This window comes from Schistocerca piceifrons, chromosome 7 (genome assembly GCF_021461385.2).
Source record: "Schistocerca piceifrons isolate TAMUIC-IGC-003096 chromosome 7, iqSchPice1.1, whole genome shotgun sequence".
Lineage (NCBI taxonomy): Eukaryota > Metazoa > Arthropoda > Insecta > Orthoptera > Acrididae > Schistocerca > Schistocerca piceifrons.
Window position 1 is genome coordinate 502,863,276 of NC_060144.1, and position 24,955 is coordinate 502,888,230.

Here is a 24,955-nt window from a genome sequence, read left to right on the forward strand (position 1 = left end):
GCTGCTTCAAACAAATCATGGCCACTGGTATAAATTATAGTCAGTCCCGATCAAATTAGACCCATGAAACCGGTACTCAGACACTAGTTGTGCCAGGTTGCCATGGTACTGTAACAGGTAGGCGGTGCCGAATCGATTACACTTCACAGCTAGCCACTTTATGCTGGAAGGGAAGAATGGATATCTGCATGTACAGGCACCACTATTTTCTGTTGTGTGTATTGGCATCTGGCTACTGTGGATAAACAGTTAGACAGCTGGAGAGGATGTAAGCGCAATACAAAATAATGAAGGTGTTGCTTGACATGCAGTGCCTGTATCTACCCTTTCAGGAAGTGCTCAGGCACTTGGGGTTTCCCATTCGACACTGCCTGAGAGTTGCAGTACCAGTACCAGTACCAGGTACCAGTACCAGGTACACCGGCACCACTAGTCGTAGCGGTGCCGTGCCTGAGCGCCGGTGTCGCGTACCATATTTGATACTACAAGGCTGGTATTTTTAGTTGCTGGGAAGAATGATAGTGACCGTTACGCAGCAGTAAGTAGCATACTAGTTGTGGCACTGTCACAGAACATAGAGAGCACGTGGCACACTGGAAATATTTTCAAGAGTGAAGTGACATCAACATTATGACTGTAAATGATGCGTTTCAAGCGATGTAAATATAGACAGTTTCAAAAATAGGGGGCATAATTTCACATATGTAAGAGGGCAGTTCAATAAGTAATACAACACATTTTTTTTCTGAAACAGGGGTTGTTTTATTCATTATTATTATTTATACACCAGGTTATTCCCCAATCTTTTAGCTACACAACACTATTTTTCAACGTAATCTCCATTCAATGCTACGGCCTTACGCCACCTTGAAATGAGGGCCTGTATGCCTGCACGGTACCATTCCACTGGTCGATGTCGGAGCCAACGTCGTACTGCATCAATAACTTCTTCATCATCCGCGTAGTGCCTCCCACGGATTGCGTCCTTCATTGGGCCAAACATATGGAAATCCGACGGTGCGAGATCGGGGCTGTAGGGTGCATGAGGAAGAACAGTCCACTGAAGTTTTGTGAGCTCCTCTCGGGTGCGAAGACTTGTGTGAGGTCTTGCGTTGTCATGAAGAAGGAGAAGTTCGTTCAGATTTTTGTGCCTACGAACACGCTGAAGTCGTTTCTTCAATTTCTGAAGAGTAGCGCAATACACTTCAGAGTTGATCGTTTGACCATGGGGAAGGACATCGAACAGAATAACCCTTTCAGCGTCCCAGAAGACTGTAACCATGACTTTCCCGGCTGAGGGTATGGCTTTAAACTTTTTCTTGGTTGGGGAGTGGGTGTGGCGCCACTCCATTGACTGCCGTTTTGTCTCAGGTTCGAAGTGATGAACCCATGTTTCATCGCCTGTAACAATCTTTGACAAGAAATTGTCACCCTCAGCCACATGACGAGCAAGCAATTCCGCACAGATGGGTCTCCTTTGCTCTTTATGGTGTTCGGTTAGACAACGAGAGACCCAGCGGGAACAAACCTTTGAATATCCCAACTGGTGAACAATTGTGACAGCACTACCAACAGAGATGTCAAGTTGAGCACTGAGTTGTTTGATGGTGATCCGTCGATCATCTCGAACGAGTGTGTTCGCACGCTCCGCCATTGCAGGAGTCACAGCTGTGCACGGCCGGCCCGCACGCGGGAGATCAGACAGTCTTGCTTGACCTTGCGGCGATGATGACACACGCTTTGCCCAACGACTCACCGTGCTTTTGTCCACTGCCAGATCACCGTAGACATTCTGCAAGCGCCTATGAATATCTGAGATGCCCTGGTTTTCCGCCAAAAGAAACTCGATCACTGCCCGTTGTTTGCAACGCACATCCGTTACAGACGCCATTTTAACAGCTCCGTACAGCGCTGCCACTTGTCGGAAATCAATGAAACTATACGAGACGAAGCGGGAATGTTTGAAAATATTCCACAAGAAATTTCCGGTTTTTTCAACCAAAATTGGCCGAGAAAAAAAATGTGTTGCATTACTTATTGAACTGCCCTCGTATTTCCCATAAGTAGAAAATAAAGAATCCCTGACTTGTTCGGAAATGTTTGGTTTCCGAGTTACGGCCTTCAAAAGAGAACGTTTTTCTTTCTGCAGGTAGATACCATAACAGAATATATTAGCAGGACAATTAATTCCGAGGAGAGCACATTGAGCGTAGTGCTTAACGTTCGATATGTAGTGAAATGAGGAGGAGGCAGAAGCGCACTTCATGCACGGTAAGGCGGACTGCAGTGTTGCGCTCGCTCGTTTTTACCAGAAGAGGTTCCAGAATGGAAGATATCTGAACGGGGCTATCGCCGTCTGTGCACTCATGTGAAGTTTACGTCTCCTTGTCTGGAAAGGGGACGAACGATCTACAACTCGGAGGAGTTATTGTGCACACCATTCTTTCTATCGGCACATGAAGGTTATCATCACAAGTGAATACTCTTGATACGACTCTCTGGAGACTGTTGCAAGAGCGACAACTGTATCCTCATCATTTGCAACGAGGACAGGACCTATCACCAGCAAATTACACTGCACTTGTTATGTTCTACTAGTGGTTCTTGTACAGATCCGAACTTTCTTGCCTTAGTACTATGCACAGATGAAGTACAGTTCACATGAGACAGCATTGCAAACTTCCACGATCAGGATGTACAGACACATGAAAACCCACATGCAATTGTTCGACCCCGCCACCATGTGTAGTTCTCCCGAAACATGGTAGCCAGTTTCTTTGGCGATCGGTTAGTTAGACCACAAGTACCTGTCTCCCTCAACATGTTAGCCAGTGTCTTTGGCGATCGGTTAGTTGGACCACATGTACTTGCCTCCCTCAACATGTTAGTCAGTGTCTTTGGCGATCGTTTCGTTGGACCACATGTAAATAAACCTGCACACAAACATCCTGGAACACACCACAACTTTTCTTTTTAAAATACTCCACTGGTCATTCGTAAAGAAGCACACTCCTTGCCTGATGGCACTGGTGCACATAGGTTGTGCGGCTCGCTGGTGCTTGAATAAAATATATTTTCCTGATCGTTGGATATAGGTGGATGTGGACCAACTGCTTGGCCTCCACACCCTGTGAGGATACTGGTTTGTCACACATCGCTAAAAGACAAAATATAGCATACGACCATTATATGTTGTATTCCCGTAAACTTTTTGAGCGAAAAATCAGGGCCTGTGAATTCTAGCGTTTTAGATCATGTTTCTCCCAGTTTTTGTAATCTGGCGAGACGTGCCACCAGCAAGTTTTAGGCGGTGGGTTGACAAAGGCGAAAATCCGGCAGGATTCCTACCAGGAACTCCCATGGGCAGTGATCACATTAGCATGCTTCTTCAGATATCCCTCAAACCAGAGTACTTCAGAAGCGCCTTTCAAAGCAAAGTGGAAGCAAAGAACAGAGCTACCATTAAGTTTCCTCAAACAGCACGGAAAGCGAACTGTATTTACATACCCACACATCGTTCCGCCAATAACAAGGCGAGCGCCAGTACACTGCCAACATTTATTTTGTCGATAGAGAGTACATCAGGTGCTGAACGAGAAAAATCTGCAGGCTCTCCCTATATGCAGGAAAAGGAGATTTTCAGTTGTCACTCGGCTCAACCTTACGATTTCCCCCCCTCCTATGCTAACTGTGAGAATGTTCTACATCTACATTTATACTCCGCAAGCCACCCAACGGTGTGTGGCGGAGGGCACTTTACGTGCCACGGTCATTACCTCCCTTTTATGTTCCAGTCGCGTATGGTTCGCGGGAAGAACGACTGTCTGAAAGCCTCCGTACGCGCTCGAATCTTTCTAATTGTACATTCGTGATCTCCTCGGGAGGTATAAGTAGGGGGAAGCAATACAGGGTGATTCAAAAAGAATACCACAACTTTAAAAATGTGTATTTAATGAAAGAAACATAATATAACCTTCTGTTATACATCATTACAAAGAGTATTTAAAAAGGTTTTTTTTCATTCGAAAACAAGTTCAGAGATGTTCAATATGGCCCCCTCCAGACACACGAGCAATATCAACCCGATACTCCAACTCGTTCCACACTCTCTGTAGCATATCAGGCGTAACAGTTTGGATAGCTGCTGTTATTTCTCGTTTCAAATCATCAATGGTGGCTGGGAGAGGTGGCCGAAACACCATATCCTTAACATACCCCCATAAGAAAAAATCGCAGGGGGTAAGATCAGGGCTTCTTGGAGGCCAGTGATGAAGTGCTCTGTCACGGGCTGCCTGGCGGCCGATCCATCGCCTCGGGTAGTTGACGTTCAGGTAGTTACGGACATATAAGTGCCAATGTGGTGGCGCTCCATCCTGCTGAAATATGAATTGTTGTGCTTCTTGTTCGAGCTGAGGGAACAGCCAATTCTCTAACATCTCCAGATACTGTAGTCCAGTTACAGTAGCACCTTCGAAGAAAAAGGGACCAAAAACTTTATTGGCTGAAATGGCGAACAAATGTACAACTAAATGAAACTTTATAGCTCCCTTAATTCGCCGACAGATAGTGCTTAGCTCTGCCTTTTGTCGTTGCAGAGTTTTAAATTCCTAAAGTTGTGGTATTCTTTTTGAATCAGCCTGTATATTCGATACCTCATCCAGAAACGCACCCTCTCGAAACCTGGCGAGCAAGCTACACCGCGATGCAGAGCGCCTCTCTTGCAGAGTCTGCCACTTGAGTTTGCTAAACATCTCCGTAAGGCTATCACGGTTACCAAATAACGCTGTGACGAAACGCGCCGCTCTTCTTTGGATCTTCTCTATCTACTCCGTCATCCCGATCAGGTACGGATTCCACACTGATGAGCGATACTCAAGTATAGGTCGAACGAGTGTTTTGTAAGCCACCTCCTTTGTTGATGGACTACATTTTCTAAGGACTCTCCCAATGAATCTCAACCTGGCACCCGCCTTACCAATAATTAATTTTATTTGATCATTCCACTTCAAATCGTTCCGCACGCATACTCCGAGATATTTTACAGAAGTAACTGCTACCAGTGTCTGTTCCGCTATCATATAATCATACAATAAAGGATCCTTCTTTCTATGTATTCGCAATAAATTACATTTGTCTATGTTAAGGGTCAGTTGCCACTCCCCGCACCAAGTGCCTATCCGCTGCAGATCTTCCTGCATTTCGTTACAATTTTCTAATGCTGCAACTTCTCTGTATACTACAGCATCATCCGCGAAAAGCCGCATGGAACTTCCGACACTATCTACTAGGTCATTTATATATATTGTGAAAAGCAATGGTCCCGTAACGCTCCCCTGTGGCACGCCAGAGGCTACTTTAACGTCTGTAGACGTCTCCCCATTGATAACAACATACTGTGTTCTGTTTGCTAAAAACTCTTCAATCCAGCCACACAGCTGGTCTGATATTCCGTAGGCTCTTACTATGTTTATCGGGCGGCAGTGCGGAACTGTATCGAACGCCTTCCGGAAGTCATGGAAAATAGCATCTACCTGGGAGCCTGTATCAAATATTTTCTGGGTGTCATGAACAAATAAAGCGAGTTGGGTCTCACACGATCGCTGTTTCCGGAATCCATGTTGATTCCTACAGAGTAGATTCTGGGTTTCCAAAAACGACATGATACGCGAGCTAAAAACATGTTCTAAAATTCTACAACAGATCGACGTCAGAGATATAAGTCTATAGTTTTGCGCATCTGCTCGACGACCCTTCTTGAAGACTTGGACTACCTGTGCTCTTTTCCAATCATTTGGTACCTTCCGTTCCTCTAGAGACTTGCGGTACACGGCTGTTAGAAGGGGGACAAGTTCTTTCGCGTACTCTGTGTAGAATCGAATTGGTATCCCGTCAGGTCCAGTGGACTTTCCTCTGTTGAGTGATTCGATTTGCTTTTCTATTCCTTGGACACTTATTTCGATGTCAGCCATTTTTTCGTTTGTGCGAGGATTTAGAGAAGGAACTGCAGTGCTGTCTTCCTCTGTGAAACAGCTTTGGAAAAAGGTGTTTAGTACTTCAGCTTTACGCTTGTTATCCTCTGTTTCAATGCCATCATCATCCCGGAGTGTCTGGATATGCTGTTTCGAGCGACTTACTGATTTAACGTAAGACCAGAACTTCCTAGGATTTTCTGTCAAGTCGGTACATAGAATTCTACTTTCGAATTCACTGAACGCTCCACGCATAACCCTCTGTTAGGTAGTCTGAAATCTGGCTTCTATTACTCTTGCTAAACAGATAAACCTTCCTCCCTTTTTTTATATTCCTATTAACTTCCATATTCAGAGATGCTGCAACGGCCTTATGATCACTGATTCCCTGTTCTGCACTTACAGAGTCGAAAAGTTCGGGTCTGTTTGTTATCAGTAGGTCCAAGATGTTATCTCCACGAGTCGGTTCTCTGTTTAATTTCTCGAGGTAATTTTCGGATAGTGAACTCAGTATAATGTCACTCGATGCTCTGTCCCTACCACCCGTCCTAAACATTTGAGTGTCCCAGTCTATATCTGGTAAATTGAAATCTCCACCTAAGACTATAACATGCTGAGAAAATTTGTGTGAAATGTATTCCAAATTTTCTCTCAGTTGTTCTGCCACTAATGCTGCTGAGTCGGGAGGTCGGTGAAAGGAGCCAACTATTAACCTAGCTCGGTTGTTGAGTGTAATCTCCACCCATAATAATTCACAGGAACTATCCAGTTCTACTTCACGACAGGATAAACTACTACTAACAGCGACAAACACGCCACCACCAGTTGCATGCAATCTATCCTTTCTATACACCGTCTGTGCCTTTGTAAAAATTTCGGCAGAATTTATCTCTGGCTTTAGCCAGCTTTCTGTACCGATAACGATTTCAGCTTCGGTGCTTTCTATCAGCGCTTGAAGTTCCGGTACTTTACCAATGCAGCTTCGACAGTTTACAATTACAATACCGATTGCTGCTGGGCCCCCGCATGTCCTGACTTTGCCCCGCACCCTTTGAGGCTGCTACCCTTTCTGTACTTGCCCGAGGCCATCTAACCTAAAAAACCGCCCAGTCCACGCCACACAACCCCTACTACCCGTGTAGCCGCTTGCTGCGTGTAGTGGACTCCTGACCTATCCAGCGGAACCCGAAACCCCACCACCCTATGGCGCAAGTCGAGGAATCTGCAGCCCACATGGTCGCAGAACCGTCCGTCTCAGCCTCTGATTCAGACCCTCCACTCGGCTCTGTACCAAAGGTCCGCAGTCAGTCCTGTCGACGATGCTGCAGATGGTGAGCTCTGCTTTCATCCCGCTAGCGAGACTGGCAGTCTTCACCAAATCAGATAGCCGCCGGAAGCCAGAGAGGATTTCCTCCGATCCATAGCGACACACATCATTGGTGCCGACATGAGCGACCACCTGCAGATGGGTGTACCCTGTACCCTTCATGGCATCCGGAAGGACCCTTTCCACATCTGGAATGACTCCCCCCGGTATGCACACGGAGTGCACATCGGTTTTCTTCCCCTCTCTTGCTGCCATATCCCTGCCATAACCGGTTCGTCAGACAAACTGGAGAGGCTTTCCGTTCAGCCCTCCGGAATGTCTTTCGCCCCCTGCCACACCTCGAGACGACCTCCCACTCTACCACAGGTGAGGGATCAGCCTCAATGTGGGCAGTATCCCGGGCAGCCACAGTCGTAGTCCGATCGGGGGATGCGTGGGACGAGCTGGCCGTCCCCGACAAACCCCCATCCGGACCCCCACAGTGATGCCCATTGGCAACAGCCTCAAGCTGTGTGACCGAAGCCAACACTGCCTGAAGCTGGGAGCGAAGGGATGCCAACTCAGCCTGCATCTGAACACAGCAGTTGCAGTCCCTATCCATGCTAAAAACTGTTGTGCAAAGAACGTCTGAACTAATCTACAGAGAGCACAAACAATTCGACACAAAATTTAAACGGTTATTAAAATACAAGATTGCCTAGTAAATGCAGTAATGCTGCTACTTGCGCACTGCTGACACACTGCTCGGCGGCGGAAGGAGACTATGCGATTTTACACTATCAGGTACTAAAAAGCGATGCTACAACTCTCAAATACTACAATACGCCCGAAATTTATGAATTAAACAACGCAAATACCAAAAATACGCAAAGAAATTAAGAATTAAACAATGTAACAAATAAGTGAGCTAGCCGGCCGAAGTGGCCGTGCGGTTAAAGGCGCTGCAGTCTGGAACTGCAAGACCGCTACGGTCGCAGGTTCGAATCCTGCCTCGGGCATGGATGTTTGTGATGTCCTTAGGTTAGTTAGGTTTAACTAGTTCTAAGTTCTAGGGGACTAATGACCTCAGCAGTTGAGTCCCATAGTGCTCAGAGCCATTTGAACCATTTGAACCAAATAAGTGAGCTAAGAGTATACGACTTGCTGCTGCAGCTGCTTATCCAACGGCGGCAGGGAGCAGGCTGGTCAGTAGTCGATTTCTGGGCGAGCACACTGTGGCGTTTGGTATCTCGTCGTTCAAATGGTTCAAATGGCTCTGAGCACTATGGGACTTAACATCTGAGGTCATCAGTCCCCTAGAACTTAGAACTACTTAAACCTAACTAACTTAAGTATATCACACACATCCATGCCCGAGGCAGGATTCCAACCTACGACTGTAGCGGTCGCGCGGTTCCAAACTGTAGCGCCTAGAACCGCTCGGCCACCCCGGCCGGCACCTCCGATCAAAAGGAGGGACATACAGAAAAATTTTCCAGTCGATATTGCTGTTTCGAAGGCCGTAACTCAGAAACAGGGCTTATTCTAGACCCAAGTTCTAAGAAGTTCTTTTGTTGTCTACGTATGGGGAACACATACCTGAAATTATGCACTCTATTTTCGAAACATAAAATCATCATATCTATTCAACGTACTGATGTTTCTTAAATATTATTGGTTGAATACTTCATTTATGGTTCCGTGTTATCAGTGGCTGCTATACAGATAGTCTATTAATACTGACAGGGGAGGTGGAGGTAAAGCTCTTCAATTGTCAGTTATTTTAATGCTCAAAGAGTTCTTCTTATGGGGTAACCGCGACTGTTTAAGTCCAGTTTCAAAAAGAAGAAAACCGCAGGACAGCTGCTTAATCCATGATCTCTTATTGGGCACGCGAATGGTTTCGGAACAGTTACAGGTCCATCATTGGTGTGAAAAATAAAATCAATTATATGAGGTGATCCTCATCACACTGTTGTCATGGAACCATGGATTCCGTGTCTAATGAGTAAAAGGGACAAAAATTCCATAACAGCTGGTTCCCGTGCTGCGCGACCCGGTCGCGCAGCAAGGGGGAACCACTAGTTAGTCTGGAAGCCAAATAAACTGGTCCAGTGATGTGGTCTCCAAGAATGCAGCATCATACGTTAACAACCCTGTGCACTTCTATGTGATGTGCTCATAACAAGTGAGGATTTGCAGGAACCCAGTAATGTAGATTGTGTCTGTTGACAGTGGCGTCGTTGGTGAAAATGGTTCAAATGGCTGTCAGCTCTATGAGACTTAACTGCTGAGGTCATCGGTCCCCTAGGACTTAGAACTACTTAAACCTAACTAACCTAAGGACATCACACACATCCATGCCCGAGGCAGGATTCGAAGCTGCGACCATAGCGGTCGCGCGGTTCCAGACTGTAGCACCCAGAACCGCTCGGCCACTCCAGCCGACGTCATTATTGCAATAGCATGAAAACTGCGTAATGAAATCCTGATATATGGCTACTTTATTTAGGAGACGCCTGTAGAACGATACCCGATTTTGGAAATCTTTGCCATGCAGCTGTTGGTGTAGGTGCATGTTAAGGGATGCCATTTTCGTTCCCACAGAATCCTTTGTACCGAACACCTGGATATCCTCAGCTCCACCTCAGCTTTTCTTTGTGCTAATTACGTCGAGAAATAGATTTTACTGAGCGAGATCAAATGACATTCATATTATTAATAATAACGACCATAATACTATTATTATTATTATCTTTCCTTTCTCAGACCTTAGGTCTGGTTCGGAATGAAAGTGACGCGGACCTTGATCAAGCGTCACTTCCTTTTAACTGTACGGTATATGTTACATTGCGTTTAGGAACTTTCGGGTAATTGAACATGTATCAATAATTACGGATTTCTGAAGTTGTATATATAAGTTTGGATGTAGCTGTATTGCATTGATGTACTGGTGGATATTGCGTGGTATGACTCCTGTAGTTGAAAGTATAATTGGTATAATGTCAACTTTATCCTGATGCCACATGTCCTTGACTTCCTCAGCCAGTTGGATGTATTTTTCAATTTTTTCTCCTGTTTTCTTCTGTATATTTGCTGTATTGGGTATGGATATTTCAATCAGTTGTGTTAATTTCTTCTTTTTATTGGTGAGTATGATGTCAGGTTTGTTATGTGTTGTTTTATCTGTTATAATAGTTCTGTTCCAGTATAATTTGTATTCATCATTCTCCAGTACATTTTGTGGTGTATACTTGTATGTAGGAACGTGTTGTTTTAAAAGTTTATGTTGTAAGGCAAGCTGTTGATGTACTATTTTTGCGACGTTGTCATGTCTTCTGGGGTATTCTGTATTTGCTAGTATTGTACATCCGCTTGTGATGTGATATACTGTTTCTATTTGTTGTTTGCAAAGTCTGCATTTATCTGTTGTGGTATTGGGATCTTTAGTAATATGCTTGCTGTAATATCTGGTGTTTATTGTTTGATCCTGTATTGCAATCATGAATCCTTCTGTCTCACTGTATATATTGCCTCTTCTTAGCCATGTGTTGGATGCGTCTTGATCGATGTGTGGCTGTGTTACATGATACGGGTGCCTGCCATGTAGTGTTTTCTTTTTCCAATTTACTTTCTTTGTATCTGTTGATGTTATGTGATCTAAAGGGTTGTAGAGGTGGTTATGAAATTGTAGTGGTGTAGCCGATGTATTTATGTGGGTGATTGCTTTGTGTATTTTGCTAGTTTCTGCTCGTTCTAGAAAGAATTTTCTTAAATTGTCTACCTGTCCATAATGTAGGTTTTTTATGTCGATAAATCCCCTTCCTCCTTCCTTTCTGCTTAATGTGAATCTTTCTGTTGCTGAATGTATGTGATGTATTCTATATTTGTGGCATTGTGATCGTGTAAGTGTATTGAGTGCTTCTAGGTCTGTGTTACTCCATTTCACTACTCCAAATGAGTAGGTCAATATTGGTATAGCATAGGTATTTATAGCTTTTGTCTTGTTTCTTGCTGTCAATTCTGTTTTCAGTATTTTTGTTAGTCTTTGTCTATATTTTTCTTTTAGTTCTTCTTTGATATTTGTATTATGTATTCCTATTTTTTGTCTGTATCCTAGATATTTATAGGCATCCGTTTTTTCCATCGCTTCTATGCAGTCGCTGTGGTTAACCAATATGTAATCTTCTTGTTTAGTATGTTTTCCCTTGACTATGCTATTTTTCTTACATTTGTCTGTTCCAAAAGCCATACTTATATCATTGCTGAATCCTTCTGTTATCTTTAGTAATTGGTTGAGTTGTTGATTTGTTGCTGCCAGTAGTTTTAGATCATCCATGTATAGCAAATGTGTGATTTTGTGTGGGTATGTTCCAGTAATATTGTATCCATAATTTGTATTATTTAGCATGTTGGATAGTGGGTTCAGAGCAAGGCAGAACCAGAAAGGACTTAATGAGTCTCCTTGGTATATTCCACGCTTAATCTGTATTGGCTGTGATGTGATATTATTTGAATTTGTTTGGATATTAAGTGTCGTTTTCCAATTTTTCATTACTATGTTTAGGAACTGTATCAATTTAGGATCTACTTTGTATATTTCCAATATTTGTAGTAACCATGAGTGGGGTACACTATCAAAAGCTTTTTGGTAATCAATGTATGCGTAGTGTAGCGACCTTTGTTTAGTTTTAGCTTGATATGTCACCTCTGCATCTATTATCAGTTGCTCTTTACATCCTCGTGCTCCTTTGCAACAGCCTTTTTGTTCTTCATTTATAATTTTGTTCTGTGTTGTATGTGTCATTAATTTCTGTTTAATGACTGAAGTTAATATTTTGTATATTGTTGGTAGGCATGTTATGGGGCGATATTTAGCTGGGTTCGCTGTGTCTGCTTGATCTTTAGGTTTCAGATATGTTATTCCCTGTGTAAGTGTATCAGGGAATGTGTATGGGTCTGCAATGTAACTGTTAAATAATTTAGTTAGATGTGAATGTGTTGAGGTGAACTTCTTTAACCAGAAATTTGCTATTTTGTCATTTCCAGGGGCTTTCCAATTGTGAGTAGAATTAATTGCTTGGGTGACTTCATGTTGCAAAATTATCACTTCAGGCATTTGTGGTATCATCTTGTATGTGTCTGTTTTTGCTTGTATCCACCGTGCATGCCTGTTATGTTGTACCGGGTTTGACCATATGTTGCTCCAGAAGTGTTCCATGTCTGTTATGTTTGGTGGATTGTTTATTTTAATGTGTGTGTTATCTATTGTCTGGTAAAATTTCTTTTGGTTTGTGTTGAATGTTTGGTTTTGTTTCCTTCTATTTTCACTTTTTTTGTATCTTCTGAGTCGTTTGGCTAATGCTTGTAATTTCTGCTTCTTTTCGTCTAATTGCTCTGTCGCTTCTTGTTGTGAGATTTTACCTAACCTTTTTCGTTTTTTTTCCGAGATTTCATTTCTTATAAATTGTGTTAGCTGTCCGATGTCTTTTCTCAGTTTTTCTATTTTGATCTGTAGCCTGTGTTGCCATGCTGGTTTTGTGGGTTTCTTCTGTGTGTTGGTTGGTTCTGATCTCTGCCTAGTGTGTATATTTAGTGTAGTGAATCCTCCTATATAAACCAGTAGTTGTAACTCTTCCATAGTTGTATTTTCATTTATTTTGTTGTGTATGACTGTGTTGATAGTTTTTATTGTTGTTTCGACTTGTGGGTTATTTGGTGGTCTACGCAAGAATGGTCTAATGTCTGTATTTGTGTCTTTGTATTCTATATATGTTAGCTGAAATTTTTCTTCTATATCTAACATCTGTGTCACTTCGTGTTCTATTTGTGCTTGTTCTGGTGGCTGTCTTAAGATTTCGTTTTCCTCTGATTGTTTAATTGGTGCATGTTGTTCTTTGTTTGTTTGCTCTTGGATGTTTGAGTCCATTACTGTATTTTCTTCTTCTTCTGATTGCACATTATTTTGTTCCAGTATTTGTTGTACTTGATGTTTGATGTTTTCTAATTCTGACTGGGGTATCCTGTTATTTTTTACTATGACACGGATCTGATCAGCTAATCGTTGTTCTGTTAAAAATTTTAATTCTGGGTATCTGGTAATAAATGTTGTGTATACTTGTGATCTGTATCCAGTTGTGTTGGTTCCTAGGTTTGTTGCTTGGTAATAACAGAACATGAGGTGTCGATTAACTTCATCTGACCATCTCATCCTCTGTCTTTGTTTTCCTTCTAGGGTGGTTGCAGGAAGCATATCCTGCAAAACACCTCTATTTGGATTTAAATCATTTTCCAGTTGGCTAGCAGTGTCGTTACCATTGTGGGCGGGCATAGGGTTCAAGCGTCGTCCCCGACCATGACGGCGCTTGTCCGAGGCTTCTTTAGTTCTGTCCTGAACCAACTAATCACACTAAAAGGGGGGTTAGCCCTATTAGTGGTTTGTTCTTTTCGTCGCCTTTTACGACTGGCAGAACATACCGGAGGCCGATTCTTTTCCCGGGCCTCCACGGGGTTTATTATTATTATTATTATTATTATTATTATAGGTCGCCGGCCGCTGGGGCCGAGCGGTTCTAGCGCTTCAGTCCGGAACCACGCAGGTTCGAATCCTGCCTCGGGCATGGTTGTGTGTGATGTCCTTAGGTTAATTAGGTTTAAATAGCTGTAAGTCTAGGGGACTGATGACCTCAAATGTTAAGTCCCATAGTGCTTAGAGCCATTTGAATTATAGGTAAAAATAATACTGCAACCTAAATGCAATAGCACGATAACACTTTCGTTTATACTTTTACGTTGTACGTATTCGGTATTTTCATGTACGCTACGCTTATCGTGCTTGGGATGTGCTCCATAATACTCAATAACGTTGATGGCAACATCGGGTGTCTCGAGGAGTGGTCTTTCCACGACTCGGTGTACCTGGAAAGTTCCCTCGGTCGTTAAAACGCATATTCAGTACGTCTAAAGTAATGCACATAAGGTAGATGTCGCATTGGAAGACGTTGTGAATACAGTCTTCTGGCCGCACCTGCATTGCTGTGCGTATTCAAATGGCTCTGAGCACTATGGGACTCAACTTCTGAGGTCATTAGACCCCTAGAACTTAGAACTAGTTAAACCTAACTAACCTAAGGACGTCACACACATCCATGCCCGAGGCAGGATTCGAACCTGCGACCGTAGCGGTCTCGCGGTTCCAGACTGCAGCGCCTAGAACCGCACGGCAACTTCGGCCGGCGCTGTGCGTATTCCCATAGATTAGTATCACATCTGTGTAGTCTTCGCTACAGTGCATTGCAGCTGTTACCTCTTTGTAAGACCTGATCCGAACTACAAATTGACGGCTACGCGATCTTACCACAGAGGAATCAGGAAGAAAACGCACGCAGACGGCGGCACAACTTGGTAGAGGTTATCTTGTACGTGCCTGCACTAACTTATGTGGGAAACATCAAACTACAGAGGACAGCTTCTGTGGTCCGCCCGGTACATGTGAGCTACTGTCACAATGTGAGGAGTCTGATCTGTTTTCCTTCTATCTTTAGTATTGGTTTTCTGAAATCTAGCTTACGTAGTTTTGTTTCTACAGAACGGTCTTTTCTTTCTTTGGCACATCTTTCCTTCTCAGTAGCAAGCTTCTCTTCTGCTATTCATTCTTCTTCCATTCGTTCTTGTTCCATTCGTTCTTCAGTGGCTGTTGACGATAAAAGCACAGATTTCAATGTTTTGCCAGAAAGTTTCCCTTCAATCTTCATTTAGACAGCAGAATTATATCTTCAGGTGAGATACGCTCACGCAGTGAGTGCTGAATATGATATTTTACGGCGGTTTATTATTGAAGAATGGTTTCCACATTGTAGGAGATGCGGGTATTGACCCCAAAACACCTGCCGGATTTGCCGCATCTCGCCATTTTCTTTCAATTGTGGAATTGTTGGCCTTGAGACTAACTGACTGGAACAATTCTATCCACTCGAAAATGAAGCTTAAATGCAATAGTCACAACGTGTAATTCGCTAATTCCTGTTTTCAAAACCTGCATTATACAATGTTCAAGCAAAACATCAGATATGTCACATGTAAGTAGTAAAAACCAGACTTACCTTATCATCTCACTTCTGGAGAGACCTGCCAGGACTCACTTAAATGGAACCATAAGTTATAATAAGGTATATCTGCCACCTGGTGGTCATCTCCTGAATCGATGGCAGTCAGTTCCAAAATGTCGGTACAGGCTTCTACTTCACATGGTGCTTTACCCGCACCTACCACACTGCGTATGCATTTGTCCTCTTAAGTCACGTTTCATTTTACAGTGTTAAGAGAAGTTTGTAAGGATGTACAGGTTGCACGCAGCCGTACAGTACGTAACACGCGCTCGCCAGCCGGCCTATCTGGAATGCTGACGATTTTCTCGGTCAGCACACGTGTGTCCGGCCGCAATGCGACGCAGAGAGGGTACGCAAGCAGCCGCCGTCAGCAGCGCCGTATTAACTGGCGCAGCCTCGGGCGCAAATATGTCTCTTTTCTTATCTCACCATGGAGCCTTTCGATACGACCGTAATTAGCCGGTGTTAGGATGTCAGACACAGTGATGATGGGTATGCATAGCGTTCGTGTTTTAGAATCTGCCTTTGTCAGTAAAACTGTCTAAACTTACTTCTCAGTGTTCATGTGCTGCCGTATCTCAAGGACTCAGCACTTACAAATCCTGACAAAATATTCGTGTAATCATCATCCGGGGCAACAACACAAACTACTCCCTTATAATATTAATGATACGTTTTTCACTGCCTTTTTGTTGCTTAAAATGGGATTGTGCTGTCTGGATGCATTTTTCACAAGAATTTCTCTCTTATACACTGGTTTCGCAAACAGAAACTAAAACGGAACATAAGACAACTAGGCTGACAATTAAGTTTACTGGAAATTGTGCTCTATTTTTGGGAGGGCAAATAATATACGTCACGGGCAGTTGCGGAACGGACTGGAGCGAGTAGAAGGACTGCTTCCGCACTCCTCGCGTCGGCCCTTGCAGACATTCTTCTAAAACCCAAACCTCCAAATGTAATATCCTCAGATCGGTAGCGGATGTTGTATGTAGATAGAGTGTCAACCACCCCAAAACATCGATTTAGTTCATCCTGTGTGCTGTCGTCCAGTAGAACATGCGTAAACGGTAATTAGAATTAACATCGCAATTACGGAGCAGAGGAAAGGCGTCTCTGTGAGAAATTGTTTTGCATATCGCGCGTGGGTAAGTTGATAAAGCGTGAGGTCATCGTGCTGACTGTCGCGCATTCAAATCCTACTGATGTCCGTTGTTTTTTAACTGTTTACGCGTGAAACTGTTATAATGGAGAAGATTTTCCTGACATATAAAAGGAGTGTTCGGAGTTTGTAGCCATACGCTTTTGGTAGTCTGCTTTCGCTTCGTTTGTTGAAAGTAGGAAACCTACAGAGTACATTTGTATAGACAGGTGAGGTGTTCTGTCGGACATGTGCGACAGGATAGACACCACTCGTGATGAAGCAGCTGGTGCATTTGTAGTCTCACAGAATAAACATTAGCAATCGGAATCGTAGAATAAAGAAACAATTTCATCACACGTGCGGAATAATTAGTAGTCCCATGTAACACTACACGCATAATACAGTAAAACAGTTTGTCATCATAGGGATATAAACCCACGACCCTTGATACGACTATCTAACCACCTAGCAACATCCCCACGGAAGCTGTATACAGGGTGGTCCATTTATAGTGACCGGGCCAAATATCTCCCGAAATATAATTCCTTCGTGATACATTACCCGTGTTAAAATGGACCGTTTACCAACTGCGGAAAAACGTCGATATCGTTTTGATGTATGGCTATTGTGATCAAAATGCCCATCAGGCGTGTGCTATATACGCTTCTCGGTATCCTGGACGACATCATCCAAGAGTCCAGACCGCTCGGCGGATAGTTACGTTATTTAAGGAAACATGAAGTGTTGAGACACATGTGAAACGTCAACCACGACCTGCAACAAATGATGATGCCCAAGTAGGTGTTTCAGCTGCTGTCGCGGCTAATCCGCACATCAGTAGCAGACAAACTGCGCGAGAATCGGAACTCTCAATAACGTCGGTGTTGAGAATGCTACATCAACATCGACTGCACCCGTACCATATTTCTATGCACCAGGAATTGCATGGCGACGACTCTGAACGTCGTGTAAAGTTTTGCTACTGGGCACAAGAGAAATTACGGGACGATGACAGATTTTTTGCACGCGTTCTATTTAGCGACGAAGCGTCATCCACCAACAGCGGTAACGCAAACCGAGATAATATGCACTTTTGGGCAACGGAAAATCCACGATGGCTGCGACAAGAGGAACATCAGCGACCTTGGCAGGTTAATGTATGGTGTGGCATTATGGGAGGAAGGATAATTGGCCTCCATTTTATCGATGGCAATCTAAATGGTGCAATGTATGTTGATTTCCTACGTAATGTTCTACCGATGTTACTACAAGATGTTTCAGTGCATGACAGAATGGCGATTTACTTCCGTCACGATGGAGGTCCGGCACATAGCTCGCGTGCGGTTGAAGCGGTGTTGAATAGCTTATTTCATGACAGGTGGATTGGTCCTCGAAGCACCATACCATGGCCCGAACGTTCACCGGATCTGACGTCTCCAGATTTCTTTCTGTGGGGAAAGTTGAAGGATATTTGCTATCATGATCCACCGACAGCGCCTGACAACATGCGTCAGCTCACTGTCAATGTATGTGCGAACATTACGGAAGGCGAACTACTCGCTGTTGAGAGGGATGTCGTTACACGTATTGCCAAATGCATTGAGGTTCACGGTCATCATTTTGAGCATTTATTGCATTAATGTGGTATTTACAGGTAATCACGCTGTAACAGCATGCGTTCTCAGAAATGATAAGTTCACAAAGGTACATGCATCACATTGGAACAACTGAAATAAAATGTTGAAACGTACCTACGTTCTGTGTTTTAATTTAAAAAACCTACCTGTTACCAACTGTTCGTCTAAAATTGTATGCCATATGCTTGTGACTATTACAGCGCCATCTATCACAAAGAGAAAAAAGTGGTCCAACTAAAACATTCACATTTCTTTACGTAGTACACGAATATGTAATAAAAATGGGGGTTCCTATTTAAAAAACGCAGTTGATATCCGTTTGACCTATGGCAGCGCCATCTAGCGGGCCAGCCATAGCGCCATCTGATTTCCCCCTTCAAGCTAGACAAGTTTCGTTCTTTGTAGTTTTTTCGTTTGACGCTTATTTTGTAAGATATTTGTCCCGTTCACGATCAGTGGACCACCCTGTATACTAGTTCCTCAATGTTATACTTTTCCTGTGCTCCGTTGTTCTGTTGTTACTTTTAATTGACGTTTACGCCCGTTCTGCTTGACGACAGCACATATTTCGAACTACATCGGAATTTTGGTTGATACGCTATCGACATACAGCTTTTGGTAGCGATATGAGTGTCTGGCATCTGGAGGTTTGGGTGTAAGCTCCGTGGCTGTTTTGGTATCCCAGCACTTAACACAGTGCCTGAGGGATGATGTGAAAACACCGCACGTGGGACCACCAGCACTGCACAGCGCCCTTACCTGCAGGGGTCCAGCCAGTGGGCGCAGACGGGCACAGCCAGCGTGCAGACGGAACTCTGCGACGTGGAGGCGACGGCCACGGCCCCCAGGAAGTCGGCGCTGCCCTCCCAGGGCTCGGCGTCCGGCGTCGCCGGCGACGTGAGAATCACGGGCACCGGCGGCGGCGGCGGCGGCGGCGGCGGCGGCGGTGGGGGTGGCGAGGGCGGCAGCGACGGTGGCAGCGGGGCGGCCATCATCACAGCCGCGGGCCACACTCCTCCGTCAGCGGCACCTGCACCACGGGACCAGCTCAGCTGGCAGCCGGGAAGAACGGAACAATGCGACGGGCACACTGTACAGTCACCTCAGGGGCGACCCAGGCTTTGGGAAGGGTCACCTCTGAGGGTCGTGATTTATATTCCTGAAAGTCTCTTCGGGTTTGCTGCCGGATCCTGAAATCAACTTGACTCGATATTTCGCCGATCAAGCTGTTCGCCATCTTCAGGAAAATGTTGCTTCTGCTGGTGAGTCAAGTTGATTTTAGCATCCGGCAGCAAACCCGAAGAGACTTTCAAGATTTATTACGCCGGGAAAGCCTACGTAATCACGTGATTTATATTACCTACTACAGCGGATATCAACTCAGGGAGCGTCGGAAAGAGTGATGAGGAACCGTGCGATGCAAGGTTTTCTAAAAAAAAACAATTACATAGCGGTAGTGAGGAGAGCTGCAGTCTACCAAAACTACGATTCGGTCGTTTTGGTGCAACACAAAAACGATGTACTAAATGTTAAGATGAGCGATAGAATTCATAGCTTTGCTGGGGAAGAAACATAAATGAATGTGTAAGAGAGAAATTGCGCACCGACGACTTCTCCTTGTTTTTTATTAGTTTGTCACATAGTTGGCATCAAACATTGTTCAGTGTTAGTCAATTACTTATTCTGTATCCTTAAAAAATATAAATTGCATTTTTAAAGGATTGAAAATTAGCCGGTCGCGTAACATCCGTGCTTTTATGTAACCAGAGCAATTAATTTTTATGGAAACACAGTTTATATGCACGAACATGAGAAGAATCTGGATTGTTATTGTTTTTCTGTACTTAGTAGAACGTTCCTGATCATGAATCATCATTATCCTGTTATTACTGATAAGCGCGAAAATTGTTAATGAGCTCGATGAAGTATTGAAGCGATGTCTGATATGTTTTTGCTTCGCAATTTGTTTTTAATTTTGCCTTTTTGAAGAAATTTCTTTCTCTAGCGCTATGTGATAAATCCGTATTGTCTTCTTTTTTACTTTTACTACAAGATCCCCCCGTTTCACGTTACAAATCAACAATTTTCAAATAAAACCTGAGTTACACATTGACGTTTTCAATTTTGTTATAAATACACTTTATTTTTAAGTAACGAACAGGAAAATAACTATGTAGACCAAAATTTTTCCATAGGTAATGTAGCCTTTTGTATATTCTCACTCACTTTCTAGACAGGTCGCCGCCAGTGGTTTTTAGGGAAATCTAATAAGACACTGATCTCAAATACAGATAAAGCTGTCGAAATGAGGTAATGGCCGACATGTATCCAACACGCCTAACGTGCATGAAACGCGGTTACGATCTTAACTGGTCAAAGCTGCTACGAAGACTACTGTAGCCTAGGATTACTTGTGATAGACACGGCAGCCTGCAGTAGTCTTACAAGTAGACAAAATCCACATTGCCAAGCCATGTTTCTACGAACGCTAGTCACGCTCGTTTGGCTACAATACATTGTGCTATAAGTTCCAAGGGCTGACAAATGTAACAAATTTTGATCAATTTGGAGTCGGTTTGAGGGAAATTTTTCCTTCTCTTATTGATGACCCTGTGTTACTTAGTTTCATATTCCACGGATCATTTGTTCGATTATTCATTCGCATTCACATTATATATTCGTTTGTAAATACTGACCATATGCTGACCATTTATAAGGTTTCTTCTACCTTTAACGTTCCGTGGATCAGTCTGGAAATACGGAACGCTTATGAGATAATTTTGTTGCCGTCTGTCTGTCTGTCCCACAGTTAAGAATTATATCTCTCATGAACATGTAGACGAATCCAGTTCAAATGTATGTCGCATATTAAGGTCTACGGTCTCTTGGAGGTGTACAAATTTTATGCTTCTAAGCCACTTCAGTCAAAAGATATGGCCATTTAAGGCACATATTTTGATACTCGAAAACGCACTCATCAAAATCTATGGATTGTGTCCCGTTGACCTTGAATCATGAGATTTGGCAAGAAGCAAGGTTTCACAGTAATAGTACAGGAAAAAATTCGAAAACTGTTAATCAGTAATTGTGTTGCACGAAAAAAATTTTTTGTGGTTTTTTTATCCATATTTCTTTTTGTCTGCCCGTTTGTTAAGACACGTTTTCTCACGAACAATATGGCGTATGAAGTCCAAATTTATATCACATACTAAGGTCTGTAGTCCCTCAGCAGCGGGAAACCTGTCAGCTTCTAAGTCAATGCAGCGAAAAGATACGGTCTTTCATGGCACATATACTGATACTCACATACCTGCTGATCAACAAAACCTATAGGGTACTTCCGGATGACATAAACGATGAAATTCGACAAGAAGCAAGGTTTATCAGTACAAGCAAAGTAAAAAATCTGAAACTTGTTAAATTGTAAATATATAACATGAAAGGTATCTTTTGAGATTTGAAGATACATTGCAATGGTCATCCGTCAAAAGTGTAATAGACGAACACTACTAAATGCAAACACAAAATGTAAGTTGTCCTAGTGTTTTAGTAAGTAAGTAAAAATGTGTTATTACAGCTTCTATCTCTACATACGTAGGCTGAAATCTTCTGCTCCCTTCTTTTGCTATGTCCAGACTAGTCTGCGGAACTACTCAGAGATTTTGCCACAATCTTGGAATTACCACGACCCATATCTTTCCAGTATCGATATCGATAACAGACAAAAATCGTTAAGATTCTACATGGACAGATAATTAATATTGTGTGGAACCCTCAGTGAGTGAGATCTAATCACACTTGGCCATTTTGTTTTAATGCAGATGTGAGTCAGTAATTCCTAACCGACAACTTTTTAAACGACGTTAAAACCGAAATTCTTCTTCAAAATTGAAACTGAGGTCATAGAGAAAATTTCTGGGCTTATTCTCAAATCTGTTTTTATCGTCTGTCAGACATTTTACATCAAAAATTTTGGTGGAAACATTGTGTGTCCCACCTCGTGCTAAAGACAACCTTAATTCTAAATAATGAATGTAATTTTTTTCTTGTGTTGTAATTATCTACATGATTTCTTTTGAACTGCATTGTATGATTTGCAGCAAACTTCATAAAGGAATATACTGTGATGCAATAGTCAATATGCTTAACTCCTTAAACAGATGTCTACAGCACAATAGTGTGTGACACCACACATTATTCTTATGGCCCGTTTCTGAAAACGAAAGATTTTCTTTTCTAAAGATGTGTTACCTCGGAACTCTATTCCACTATTCCATTTGACAATACTAAATTAGATTATGCATAAATATTCAACTTAGTGACTAGTTTCTCCCCAAACTTTTCAATGATTCTAAGTGAAAATGTGGCTGAACTAAGTAATTGTAGGACTTCCAAAATGTCGTTTTTGAGGTTTAAATTCTCATCAATATCGACACCTTACATTTTACATCTCCGCCCTTGTTAATACTTCCTCATCAGTTTTACACTTATCACTGATGTAGCATATCGAGATGTGCAAAAGTAAGTATTTTTCATCGTTTTGATAAAGAACCATTCGCAGAAATCCACTGAATAGAACACTGTTTACTATTTCTTCTGAGGTTGCATGTAAGTTTGCATTAATTACAAAACAAGCGTCATCCACAAAAACAACAAATTCTGCTTGTTGTGAATTGGAGGAAAAGTCGCTTACATATATGAGAAACAATAGTCCACATAAAATTGAGCCTTGTGGAACCCCAAACGTGATGTCTCCTTAGAAGAATCTCATCTGCATTGGTTTTTCTCACTGGTATTTGTCACTTTCTCGAAATTCAAAAGGTACTGGAAGTAAATTCGTAATATATAATCGCCTATCAACAAGGTTCTGAACTGGAAGTTACATGTTACAGATCACATCAGATCAATGTAGGCATCATATTTAGCATTACTAATAAATTATAACGCTCATGCATAATAGAAAGACACAGTGAGATTAAGTGACAAAAGTTAAAGTTCCATTCATAGGAATCGGCCGAAAAATTTCTAAGTCCTGAATACTACCTATGAGTGCATAGGTAGGTCTAGATGCATTGGTATTTCCTACCACACATCCTTCTAGTCAAACAATTTGTAACACCCCCTATAGTGAACGTTCCTCGTTGTACTACCAATGATCAATGTAGTCATCATATATAGAACTAATAATCACATCTCTCGTGAAACATTGCGAACGTAGCATGACGACTTGGAGTTTCTTTCTATGAGTATCCATCCACAAAAGGGGCCGAATATCCGAAATCTAGAATAATGATTTAGTCTTACAACATCAGACAAAGAAAATGCCGGTACTATGTGCAAATAGGAACTTACAGATGACACGACTTTCTTTAAACAAAAAAGTACTATCGACAATGAAGTAGACACGTCTATCGAAGTAGAAAAATACAGCTGTTTTTCAACTGAATTGATATTTAGAAAGATAACAAAACGCAGTGGATTTTGTAAAAATTTGCTATGTAATTACTTCTTAGTATCTTTTCACATGTTTGTTTTACATATTTTCTCGAGAAATTTCATGTTGATGTTTGGAACTTGTAGAACCACACTTTTTTTCTATCCTTTCACCCGTCAGCGGCGTAGAATATTCACCGCACTCTCACTGTCAAGAACATTCGTTATCAGCTTTGATTTTTCCATTAGTAAACTTTACTATCATTGCTATTTCCTTAACTGTGAATCAGTGTTCTGATCTTCTGTATAACGGGTGGCCGCGGTGGCCGAGCGGTTCTAGGCGCTTCAGTCCGGAACCGCGCGACTGCTACGGTCACGGGTTCGAATCCTGCCTCGGGCATGGATGTGTGTGATGTCCTTAGGTTAGTTAGGTTTGAGTAGTTCTAAGTTCTAGGGGACTGATGACCTCAGATGTTAAGTCCCATAGTGCTCAGAACCATTTTAACCATTTCTTATAACGTATGGTACCTAATATCGACACTCGCCCTTCTTTCTACTTCCAAGCAAAGTGACAATGTACTGACTCTCTGTGTAGTGTGAACACACCGTATCTGAAGAGCGAAATGTCAAACTTTCTAAGTGGACCTTGATCGCAAAACGCAATTCCAGTGCTTTTGTGTTCTCGGTGCTCTACTACATGTTCCTGTACTTGTTCCAAATACAAGGCCCTTGGTCTTTGTGCGAAGCTGTGGTGCGGTTTCATTATGCCTTCTAAATTTTTTTTGATGCAAATAACTTGTGCATAGAAAGAGATACATTGCTTTTTGATACTCCTAACAAATGTGATATATGGCAGTTAGAATCTCTGACATTTGCACTGTTCATTTAACGTTTACGTTCCCTTGCGCTTCGTTGACGGTGAACTGACCTTGATGAGAGAGACGAAGAATAGTTTGCGGCGTCGCCAGAGCATCCCCAGTCTCCGTCGCACAGTACGCTCTCAAGCTGTGCTCTCCCCTGGTATCTGGAAACGCTGGGACACACTCCATGTAAGACCACTGTTTCTGTTTCTGACTGGCTCCGGAGAAGCTCAGAAACTAATTACAGTCGTTTGGTAACGTAATACTTGGCCTTCTTGGTTACTGTCACACAAAATCCGTAGTGCAGTGACACAAAGTAGAAGTAGCCCCCCTTTACCTACGCTAACATCAACGTGAATGGTTAACGCTCCGTGTGCAGTCGAAACTGCACAGACAAATCCAGCAGAGAGACGCTTTTGTCTGGTGCGTCAGGTTCCACACTCCCACTCATTACTGCGCAGTGCTCCACCACCCACTTTCTTACGTCCACATTATTGC